Source organism: Catharus ustulatus, chromosome 2 (assembly GCF_009819885.2).
Source record: "Catharus ustulatus isolate bCatUst1 chromosome 2, bCatUst1.pri.v2, whole genome shotgun sequence".
NCBI lineage: Eukaryota > Metazoa > Chordata > Aves > Passeriformes > Turdidae > Catharus > Catharus ustulatus.
Genome location: NC_046222.1, coordinates 92,969,225 through 92,981,319, shown reverse-complemented (window position 1 = coordinate 92,981,319; position 12,095 = coordinate 92,969,225). Strand labels below are relative to the sequence as shown.

At 40.4% G+C, this 12,095-nt stretch overlaps 1 protein-coding gene across 3 annotated transcripts in view; it reads left to right on the top strand.

Annotated features, from left to right (window-relative positions):
- The window catches only part of MGAT4A (alpha-1,3-mannosyl-glycoprotein 4-beta-N-acetylglucosaminyltransferase A), a 78,147-nt gene that overhangs the window by 58,774 nt on the left and 7,278 nt on the right, over positions 1–12,095 (top strand). The window lies entirely within an intron of this gene.

The window sequence follows — 12,095 nt, the reverse complement described above, 5'->3', positions numbered from 1 at the left end:
AAAAAAGCAAGGGGGTGTGTGCGTTCAAAATACAAATATCTGAGATTTGTTGGAGGACTAAAGGTGACTTCTCTACAACTACTAGTCAGATTAATTAAGGGTAATTGAGTTAGCACTGTAGAGATTAGTCATCCTTTAGTTTTACTGAGACTCATTTGCTGTTTTGCTGGCTACTGTCTTGCCAACATAGTAATTCAAGATTTATAAAATACACGGTTTATTTAACGTCTCGTTAAGTATTGCTATGTTAGTGGATTCATTTCTCCTTACTTCACACGTTAGTGGTTTTTTTTAAGCCAATACGTATAGCCTGGTAGAACAAAATTTCTTTGAATCAATTTGACTGGGTGTTTTTCTTGTGAAGGAGACCTTTTCGCTGTCCTGAACTGAATCCACTTAGTCAACTTGTGTACCTTGGTACATAATCAAAAGCTAAGTGTTCACCTTGGCTTAGCACAACAGTGAAGATCAGTAGTTCCCTTGTGACTATGTTGTTCCAACTAGTCTGACCTGTGAAACTCAAGACTGTTGTTTGAGATGTCAAATTACTCTCTCGGTTGCTGTAATTTAAAAAACTTCCCTGGTCCGCTTTCCAGGTGCATGTGGGGAGGAACACAACTGCCATACCTCCTTGGATTAAAGGCAAAACATTTTTTTCTGTGCCAATACTTGAAAAAATATATTTTTTTATACCTGGTGCCTTAATGCTGAAAGGAACTAGAGGAATGAGAAAGTATTAATTATCTGTGTAAAAGGTGGGAAAATGGTGTTCACTGTTGTGTCCTGGAAAATTGTAGCCGAGCCTAAGGTGGTTATATAAGTCCACCTGCTGTGTTAAGAACAGTCTTTGCTGTAGAGGATTATATGGTTTGGTTTTTTGTGAGGAAGAAGTAAAGTTTTTCAGGGTCTTGTTTTGTTTTATTTGGGGTTTTTTTTTGTTTGTGGGGGTTTGTTTTAGGTTTGGGGGGATGTTGTTTTTTGTTTGGTTTCTTTGTGTTATTCTGGAGGGTTTTGTGGTTGTGTGTTTTTTGCGGAGTTTTTTAGGGTTTGCAGGATTTTTTTTGTTTGGTTTGTTTGGGGTTTTTTTGTGTTTGGTGGTTTGGTTTCTGTTTGGTTGCTTGATTTGGAGGTTATTGTTTTTGTTTTTTTCTTGTTTGTTTTGTTATTTTTATTTATTGAAGAAATGCATTTTAGTTTGAGAAGAAATGAAACATCTTGCATTCCGCTGCTTCCTCAAAGGAAGTCCACTGGTTTGAATGATGCTACCTATTCAGCTATCATTGTAAGGCATTTCAAAGTTTTTTATGACTTTTAACTTCTATTGCCACAGTGTCCTCAAAGATACAGTATTTAACCTTCCTGAAGTCAGTGATTAATTAGATTTACAGATGTTGTAATTTCAAATTATTGGGGGCTTGTTTTTGTCGGTGTAACTTGAGCAGCAGCTGCAGAGTTTGACACGTGGAGGTCTAATAGAGCAGTGGAGTTTCCTGATGTTTCAAGGATGCTTACTGAGGCAGTCAAAAATAAAACTGTAACTGGCAGATTGAAACACAAGAAAAGGGAAAATGGATCAAGCATTAGGAAGGCTTACCTGCTGGGGAAATGCATCTGATGGTGGGAATAAAGAGTAGAAAGCGTGCTTTTGATAGCAACCTTGTGGAAAGATGCAAAAGGCTTTTTCGTTTTTCTTTTTCTCTTTTAAATGTTAGAAGAACTCTTTGAATTTAAAGGAAATTATGTCTGCCAAGTCAGTTGAAGTAACTGCTTAGTAACTCTCATAATAAATTTGTGATGAAGTTTTTTAATGGAAATACTGACCACAGCTCTGGCTGAATAAATGGCACATCTGTTACCCTCTGACAGAGCACTGACTTGTTCCTGCAGTTTATTTTTCCACACCAAATGTTTTGCTGAACTGAATTGAGTTTTCTACAGTTCAGTAATTAGCTTTCATTAAGTCTTTAGATATTTAATTTTTGAGATGTGAGAATATTGTCAGGAATAACACTGTCAAGGATCTTTTAACTTAAAGTGAGAACTGAGCTCACTTCACTGAGCAGAAAGTAACATTTATGCCTATTTTATGCAAGACCTTGCTGGCAGATTCCTGCTGAATATTGAACAGTCAAATAGATGGTGCTTGTTCTAAACCACACCTAGGGAACAGCTTGTGTAAATTGAAACGTTGTAATACTTCCTTTAGTGACAGCTCTTTTACTGAAGCTTTCTAGGTTCTTTCCAAGCAGAAGTTCTCCAGCCAAAACACTGAAGTCCCTTAATAGTAATCTAGTAATAGTAATTTTCTTTGCAATAAGAAAATATATCCATTTCTTTCAGTAGAAAATCCTTGAGAAGGAAAGTAGATTGAAGGATGTTCCCAAAGACAAATTGCATAAGTGTTGAAGGTATGTTTGGTTTTGGTTAGTTGGTGTGTTTTTTATAATAAAGGGGCTGTTCTCTAAATTGTCAAAACAGTCTACGTTGTAAAGATAAAAGATATTGGATTTCTGTTTCCTCAGGTTTTTTACATAATTATTGAAATCCACTTTGTTGTTTTGCCATGTACACTGCTGTTCAGAGCACAGATTTAATTATTAAAATAGACAGTTATATTTAAGAGTTTTGTTATGAGCCAGTCAAAACACATCTGAGAAAGATATTCCTTTGCAGCATTAAAGTGATGCTGCTGTTCATCATCATCACAACCATTTCTTTTTTGACTAAGTTTTGGAGTCCTCTCTGTAGGTGTGATTGACACAAATCAGATGTTGTTTTCAGAGAACATATGCACTAATTACTTTGAGAAAACCCTTGAAAGTGCAAAATTTATGGCTGTTCTGCAATAGGAATTTAGAACGGATAATTTTAGAAAGGGCTTCAGGTTTGCTTCAGTATAAATGCATTTTAAATGTTGACCTTTATTTTAAAAGAAAAAAGCCAAGAAGAAGACAACTATGTACAGTAGTTTCACGAATACAAGCCGCACGGATTATAAGCCGCACCCCCGGTGCCTCGACAATGTTGCTGTCTTTGTCAATAGATAAGCCGCACCCCGAATATTAGCCGCACTTTCGTTCGTAGCGAGAATCCGTGCGCAACTTTCACAAATTGGCCAATTAGCAACAGGATCGCGGCATAGCGGGCTTTACTGGCTCGGGGCGGGGCCAGGCAGGCTCGGCCCGCTCATGGTTGCCGATAGGGGTGGATGGCCCGGCTCGGCGCTACGGCTTGGCTGGGCCGGCCGGGCGGTGTTGCTGCCGCCGCCGCCGCCAGGCTCCCTGCTCCCGTCTGCACTGCCACTGCTGCGTTTGCTTGCCCTGCGGGCGGTGCTGCTGCCGCCGCCGCTGCCAGACTCCCTGGCTCCCCGCTCCCGTCTGCACCGCCGCTGCCATGTTGGCTCGCCCTGGCCGGCACTGCTGGCCGCCGCACCGCCGGGCTCCCCCACGCTGCTAGCCCTGGTTCCCCTGGGCTCCCGTGCACTGCCAGCCCTGCTTCTAGGGGGCTTTTCCCCGCCACCGGGCAGCCCCGCGCCGCCGGGCTTCCTGCTTCTACTATCCTATCCTATGCAATGTGGCTCCCGTGCACTGCCAGCCCTGCTTCTAGGGGGCTTTTCCCTGCCGCCGGGCAGCCCCGCGCCGCCGGGCTTCCTGCTTCTACTATCCTATCCTATGCAATGTGGCTCCCGTGCACTGCCAGCCCTGCTTCTAGGGGGCTTTTCCCCGCCGCCGGGCTTCCTGCTTCTGCTATCTTCCCCTATGCAGTCGGGCTCCCCTGCACTGCTAGCCCCAGTTCTCCCGGGCTTCCCCGCCCTGCTGGCCCGGGCTCTGCCGCCCTCCCTGCCCCGCCCTGCTGGCTCAGGCTCTGCCGCCCGCCCCCAACACTGCTGGCCCCGCCTCTGCCCGGCTTTCCCACCTCAGCCGGGGCCGGCCAGGCTCCAGCTTGGCTTGGGGCTGCCGCGGGCTCTCACTTCCGTGTTGGCAGCTTTTAGAATTTTGTTAATGTATTAGCCGCCCCGGAATATTGGCCGCACGTCCGGGTTTCCACCAAAATTTTGGTCAAATTGGTGCGGCTTGTATTCGTGAAATTACTGTATTTTATACTGTGGGGGAAAAAAAGAAACGCCGAAAACCAAAACTTACCCTAACCTCACTAGTACACATATATAAATTGGCTTTATATTTTTAAAATATGAAGCTCATTGTTTCTTGTGTGTAACTGCTTCACAGAATCATCAAGGTTAGAAGAGACCTTCAAGGTCATCTAGTCCAACCATCAACCCAGCACCTCTATCCCTAAGTGCCATACACAGTTGCCTCTTGAAAACTTCTATACTTGGTGACTCCATCACCTCCCTGGACATCATTCCAATGCCTGACTCCTCTTTCAGTGAAGCAAATATTTCTAGTATCATATCTCAACCTTCCCTGATGCAACTTAAACTTGCATTTCCTCTTGTCCTTTCCACTGAGAAGAGGAGGCTGACTCTCACCTGGCTCCAACCTCCTTTCAGGCATTTGGAGAGAGTTTGAACCTCCTTTTCTCCAGGAGGAGAAAACACCTGCAGCTCCCTCAGCTACTCCTCGTAGGACTGGTGTTCCAGACTCTTCTGCAATACTGCTTTGTAGTGTTACTTTGAGTATTTTCAAAAGGATTATTGGTTTACTTTTTTTAGAGGAGAGGCAGTGTGTTCTTGCTTGTAATATAGGGGTTTTTCCTTCCCCTTCCCCCCATCACTGCTTTGAACTCTATAGTTGCCCTGTAGCTGGTTGGACTCTCCTTTTAGCAAGTTATTGAGTAGTCATCCTGATGTGGCATTGGCTATGAATAAAGTGATTTTATAAGGTACAGCTTGCTGACTGGAATTTCAGTTTTAAAGTTAAACCTTAATACTTCAACAAACTACCTTGTAGACATTTGCCAGCTTGTGCTCTGATATTGGCATAGATACTGAATGTGCAGTTTGAGACTATTCATCTAATTGTATTCTGGACATTGGAATTGCAGGGAACACATGATGTTAACCTCACTTATATTTCCCGTGCCATCTTTTCATAACACAGAATTAATAGTCATGCAAGAAAATATATGTTTGACTATTTAAGCTAGAAAATCAATATACTGAGTGTGAATAGTATGTTGTTGGACTCCTGGTACCTAAACATATACATTCTTTTTTCTGCTTTAAAATTATTGTGACAGTGCTGAAAAATACCTGCATAAAAAGGGACAGATGGGTGCGTGATATTTTGTAAAGAAAAATAAAGGCAGCTTTAAAAACAGGTTTTCTAGCAGTGAAAAACAAAATGAACATTTTTTTAAGTATAAAAAAGTTACCAAAAAGGTATCATAGCAGTCAGTCTTGTATGTATTCAAAATGTAATTACAGTAATTTCACGAATACAAGCCGCACTGACTATAAGCTGCATTGCCAGGTGTTGGCAAACATTTCCTTCTTTGTCCATACACAAGCCGCACCCTGAGTATAAGCCGCTGTGTTGTTCACAGGGAGGACCCGCGTGCAACAAAGTTACCAGTTAGTAACAGATCCGCGGCAGGGCGGGGTTTACTGGCTCGACTTGGACCGTGTGGGCTTGGGGCTGCCGACAGGGCTGGGTGGCCCAGCTTGGCGGGGCCACTTGGGGCCGGCCGCCACCACTGCTGGGCTCCATCGCCCTGGCCCGGCGCTGCCACTCGGTGGCAGGGGGGGCACAGAGCCCGCTGGCACCCGTGGCGGCGGTGGGAGGTGGGGGTGGAGCCACTCTGCTCCTGCGGGGAGCCCCTTGAGCCGCGGGGCCAGCTGCACGGAACCCCCTGCCTCCCCCCAGGCCGCGGGGCCAGCAGGAGAGAGCCCCCGCCTCCCCCCGAGCTGCGGTGCCAGCAGGAGGGAGCTGCCCCGCCTTCCCCACCCCCTATGCTGCCTGCACAGAGCAGCTCCACCCGCCGTGCAACAGAGTAACCAATTTGTAACAACCACATAAATGCAGGGTTTTACTGGCAGGTGCTCGACTTTGCAGTTTGCACTGACTCGGTTTGCACTCCCGGGGTTGAAAATGTCAGAAAATTATTCACATATTGGCCGCTCCTGAGTATTAGCCGCATTTCCGGTGTGGGAGCAAAATTTTGGTCAAAACATTGCGGGTTGTATTCATGAAATTACTGTAATTATCCATCCTATGCAAGTCCTCCTGTGGCTAGAGTGATACAAGATCAAATGCATTACAACAGGAAACAAAAACTTCCTAACAGCTTTCTAAAGCTGGTAATGGAACTTCCTCATCATTGGCTTTTGCAGTAACAACCACTTAAAACCTAGGGACCTGCAAAATTGTTTTGGTTTAAGGTAAGTACAGCAGTGACTTGCCTGATGTATAAGTTGTTCTTTGTTCATAATCACTGTTCAGTGTAGAACCTCCCCTTCACCCCAATGCATTAAACCTGCAGTTTTAGCTCAAGAACCATGTAAATGCATAAACACAGAGTTTCAATTTAGTCGTAATCTTTAATTCTGATTCTAAAGATGTATTCTATTAAAGTGCAACCATTTTATGAAACTTGTACTGGTCATATCAGCTGATAGGAAATACTTGAAAATCTCAGAGTGTATTATTTTAAATGTTTTGGTATTTGTCAGTACATTTCAGGTGGGATAATACTTTCAGTGTGCATAAAAGAGAATTTGAGGGCTTTGGTTTCTCTGTTTGCATAAGCTTCTGTACTAATGAGAACATCCTCAAATGGATGCACTGACAGCAGGGATTTGGCAGGCAGGCTCCCAGGCACTGATGCTGTTTGCTCTGGGCATGGAATTCTGCCCATAACAATGAGGCAAGGACTTCGTATGAAAAGGGAAAAAAAACTTAAAGTATGGATCAGAGACAGAAGAGCTGCCTAAGCCAAGGACATGCTGCTTCTTCCTTAATGATACTAATATCCAAGATTTGTGTACTTGGCAGTGTTCCTGGATTTATAGTTCTTAGTCAGAAACCTTGGAGGCTTAGTGCTGATGCCAAAATGTTAGATGTCTAATGCCCCTTGAGATGCTGTAAAATACTTCACGTGATTTCCAGAAGGACTGGAGTCTCTGAGATGTCATAATTGCATCTTTCCAGCCTGTGGTGAGGTCACATACCCAAGTGCTATCTCAAATGGTGGTAAATGCCTGTATATAAGAAAACTGAAGGGAGTTATCTGTGCTTCCCCAGACAAGCTGGAGGGGGTGAAAAAATGTTCATGTGCATAACACCCACATATACACACACACACTAAATTCAAAACCACAACAAAGTCTTTCTACCTCTCACTGGATTAACATTTCAGCAGAAATAACCTTGTAAAAGAACAATCATTCACCCCCAGCAAAAATTGTAAACAAACAAAAAAACCCCTATCCATTAAATAGAAACAAAACCCCAAACCACCTCCAAAATGAAAATTTAAAATTAATTTAATGCCAGACTTTTTTTATTACAGTTGAAGTGAGCCCACTCCAGGGAGACAGTGGATGTCACTGTCTTTGTCCAGAGGGAAAGTCAATGTCACAGTCATGTCTGGAAACAGTAGTAGAGTAGATGAGAGAATGAGATTTTCTTAGCTAAATACCTTCTGCACATACTTCACAAGTGAAGAGTGTTAGGAAATGGTACAGGTAGGTAATCTTACTAAAAGATTCAGGTTGAGTATGGAGAAAATTAATTTCTTAGGCATGTGATGGATAAAAAAGACCCAGACCACTCCCCAAAATCCTACCATCAGCTCTTCAGTGTGGTCCATTGACAAATATGAGAAAGTTCACTCTTTTAGGTGCACTGGGTCAACAGCTCTGTGAAAATGGGGAATTCAACCCCTGCAACTCTCAACAATGCAACCCAATTTCCATAAAGATCTTTAGATGGGCTCATTCTGTCAGAGGAAGTGAAATCTCACCAGGAACTTTGCGTAGAAGGTAATAGGGTGGAAGTATTTTTTGTTTTGTTTGGGGAGGCCAGGGGATTTCTTCTTTGTTTGTTTCTGGGGAATTTTTTCTGAATTTGGAATTATAATAACAAGATGTTATATATACCTATTGGGAGTACTTGGCAGATGCATATATATTAATATACAGACTAGAAGAATTACACTTTTTTTGGAAGTGTAAGCAATTTTTTCAAATGACTTAGTAAGAGGCATGAAGAATAGGAGAATAAATTGAACTTGAGAGAAGGAAAAAAAATTATTCATCTTCTGTTTGTGTTTTGCATGAGGAAATAGTGCATGGTTAATACCGGTTTCCAGTGACAGTAGAATAACACTTCCTAATTAGGATTCTGAGAAAGTGACACAAAGGATATAGATTAGTTTTCTTTTACCAGATTTGCATCCAGTGATCAAAAATGCTGGATAGAATTGGTGGATTATGACTCTTGCAGTGGATGATGGCATCTGTAGAGAGCCAAAAAATTGCTGACTAAATATTGCTTTTATAGAAATTCATGTTGTGCAGAATTAAAAACTGTAAGGCTGCATGTTGCTATGGATAATTTTTTCAAATGTGGAAGAAAACATTTCCTCTCTGCCTTCCTACCTATTTTCCTTTTCTGAAAATGGGATATATACTAAAATACATCAGATTTCTAAAAAGGGATGTAAGGAGGATATGTGAAGGAAAGGATTTGATTCCTGGTGTTTACAGAGCACAAAGGCCTGTGTCGTTATATTTTTAGAATCAGGTTTAGTATCAGGTGAGATAACTTGTTTCCTTCAAAACAAAACCCAGATATATTGACAGTGGATGTGAATTGTGCTGTTTAAAGTATTTTTGTTAACCATTTCCTTTTACAAAACTGCCATAATTTACTAATATAATTGTTGTGTATTCAGTTCTATTTTAATTAGAACACGTAATTAGAATACTTTCTATAGATGAAAAAATAGTTGGCACTTTATTTAAATAAAATATAAAAGATTTTATAATACCTTAAAGAAATGAAATTGGGTTATAGAATAATAGTTTTTGGGCCTAAATATGCTTGGATATGAGATAGAGATACATCCCTTTATAAGGAGGATAAGGGGCAGGTGGAGGTGTGCATGGTTGTTTTTGTTTGTTTTTGGAAACACAGATGTTGAAAAAATTTAGCTATTAAAAGAATGTTAAAGTCAACAGTTCGGATTACTAATATTGATTTATGCATTTTCTGAGGGATGTCACAAAAGGTGAGAATTTTCCTGGATGCTCACTATTGGAGGGGTTTTGAACCTGAGTGTGGGCTTTTAAAGTACCCTAATAGTTAACTGCATTGGCAAACTAATGATATCTTTAGTCAGTGTACAAATGATAATCACACTCCTGCCTTCCCCTCCCTTTGTGTGTGTGTTAGGATATGTATGAATATTTGTTTCAGCTTATTGGCTGGGGGGTTTTCCCCCTCTGTTTGTCTTGATTTTATAAGTGTATCTAGCTCCATGGCAACAACTCAACCCCTCAACCTGGGTAAATACTGAAGTCACTGAGTATAAAAACAGAAGTTTTCTTTGCAGCTTTGACTTTGCTTCATTTAGTATGGTGATTGGTGTTGTTTTTTTTCTGTTTGTGTACTTTCTTTGTTTTTAAACCTTCAGTGCTCTTGAAATTTTGTGTGTTTCTTGATGCTACATGAAGTATTAACACTTAACCTCTTCTTACTCTCATACCACTTTGAGGTCATGAGCAGATTGTATGCGAGTTCATACACTTAATTATTTCTGGTAAAGAGGAGGCTTGTCTGTGTTTGAATATCAAGAGTAGCTGGTTATTATCTTAGACGTGTGACTCTTTAAAGAGACACTGCCAGCAGAAAAAGCTCACTTAGATTCAGATACATTCGTATTATACTTAGCAATTGTAAGTTAGAGTTACTTTTCTCTGCTGACTTTGATCAAAAATGTTCAATTGTGTTCATGTTTGTTTTTTGTAATTAAGAAAGTAGTGAAGTAATATTCCATAAGGCAATAGTAAGGTTTGTTTTTATTAACTTTAGGTGAATTTGATTGGGATTACTTCATTTAGAGATCCATTGCTTTCAGAATTTTTATTTGAAGGAATGGTTCAGAAGGTGTTAGGTTTAAGCAGCAGATAGACAAGGAGATCTTAGTGATTCTGCTCTAAGAAAAAGGCAAAGCAATTAGGAAAAAAAGTGCATGTTTTTACTGTTTGCATGGACTGTCGTGTGTAAATCCCAGGATAGGTGTCAAAATAATTTAGCAATTGAAAGCAAAGCTATTCCCAGATCCTTCAGTATCTGTATTGAGAAATACCTATCATGAAATTATAGGATCATTTAGGTTGGAAAAGACACATAAGGTCATTCAGTCCAGTTATAAACCAGTGTTTCTCTTGAAAGAAAAAAGGACTGGGCCAGACATCTTCTACTGGTGCAGGAATTAAATAAAAGGAAACAACCTTGTAATCCTATGGCTATGAGCTGGATTATTCCTCATGAGTGATTTAATGAGGACCCTAAATGTCCTGCAAAAGTCTCTGTGGTTTTTAGAAATGTCTGTTTTACGTAAGAAATATTAGATGAATAAATCAGTTCATTAGTTAGGGGACACAAGAGTCTCCTCTCCACCTGGGAGGGAGAAACCCATAATACTTTCTCATCCAGTTAAATATCTAGCATAACAGCAAGTTTGTAAAAAAAGGTCTTGGCAGTGAGTAGCTATAACCAAACTCAAAAGGATTGGGGAGGTAAAGACAGGTTCCTTAAAAGCCATTTCAAAGATTTTTGAATGGGAGGTTTAACTGACCTTTGTTTTGAAATGAGTTTTATTCTCTCAACCCATTTCCAAAGGATCTCCATTGCAAAATTTCTCCTGTCAGAAAAGCAAGTTTTACAAAAGAATAGCTAATGACACTTATTTTAGGAGCTGTAAGATATCTGTTTGTTGGTAAACTAAATTTTATTTCAAATTAAATTTTCTAATTGGTAAATTTTAGTTCTAAACAAAATATTTATCATAGATATGGATTGGCTGTGTATGTGTATTTAGACTTATGTTTTCAATCTGTGTAACTTTTAATGTCTAAGTAGGTGTTATCTGTCAAGTGTTGAAGCAAGGCTCAGATATAAAAATATCCTTTCTTTCTAAACATAATTTAAAATGTGACATGTGCATGTGTTACATTTGTGTGTGCATATGGATTAACAGATAGTTATAGAAAATATACTAAAATAGCATAGGTTTGATTACATGGAAATGGGTTTGATTAATTACTGCTGTAAATTGTTATGGCACTGTGCCAGCACGGGAGTGCATTGCTGTGATGGAGTGACAACTGCTGAGGGGAGGAAGCTGCATCTCCAGTCTCAAAGCTGATGGCACAGTAGGAGAAATGCTTGGCTGTGGCTGTGTGCTTGCAGGGCTGTTTTTAAAAACAAGCAAACAAACCCAAATAAATAAATGACAACCCCTCACAAACAAACAAAGCCCTCACTGCTACTGCTTGCCCCAAAAAACCCATCCAAAACACCGAAGTCAATTACTGTTCATTGAGAGCACAGTGATCCCAGATCAGAGGGAGCTTTTTTGTGGATTTTTAGGTGTGTCTTCTCAGAACTAAGTTCTAAGGAAAAGCAGCACGTCTGTGGTTTGGGTGGAGCATTTAATGGGAATACCTTAGATGAGTGTTTGATTAATTTCATTTTAAATTAGAATATTAAATTAGAATTTTAAATTAGAATTTTCAGTGTTTTCAAGAGAAAAAATGCTCAGTACCATTTAGTATACCTGACAGACTAAGGAATGGCTAGTTAGCTCTATTAGGTCAAAAGACAGAATGTACTTTTAATTTTCTAGTCAGCTCCCCTGAGAGCTTTGTTTTGCTTACTATTGAGATGTACAGTGAAGGCATCTTCCTAGAAAAAATAATTTGTTGGGGTTTTTTGGATGTCATTAAACATCTAGAAAAAGTCACAAGATTTGTTTTGGAAGAACTGTGGATGTTTTAGGTAGCTTGTGTACTTTGGAATTGACTAACCTTTACATTAAAGTGTAGAAATTATTTTTCTTGAAATGCAGTAGTGAGGCTTATTTAGTCCAGTTCTGTTTTCCAGTACAACTGTGCAGTTCTGCTG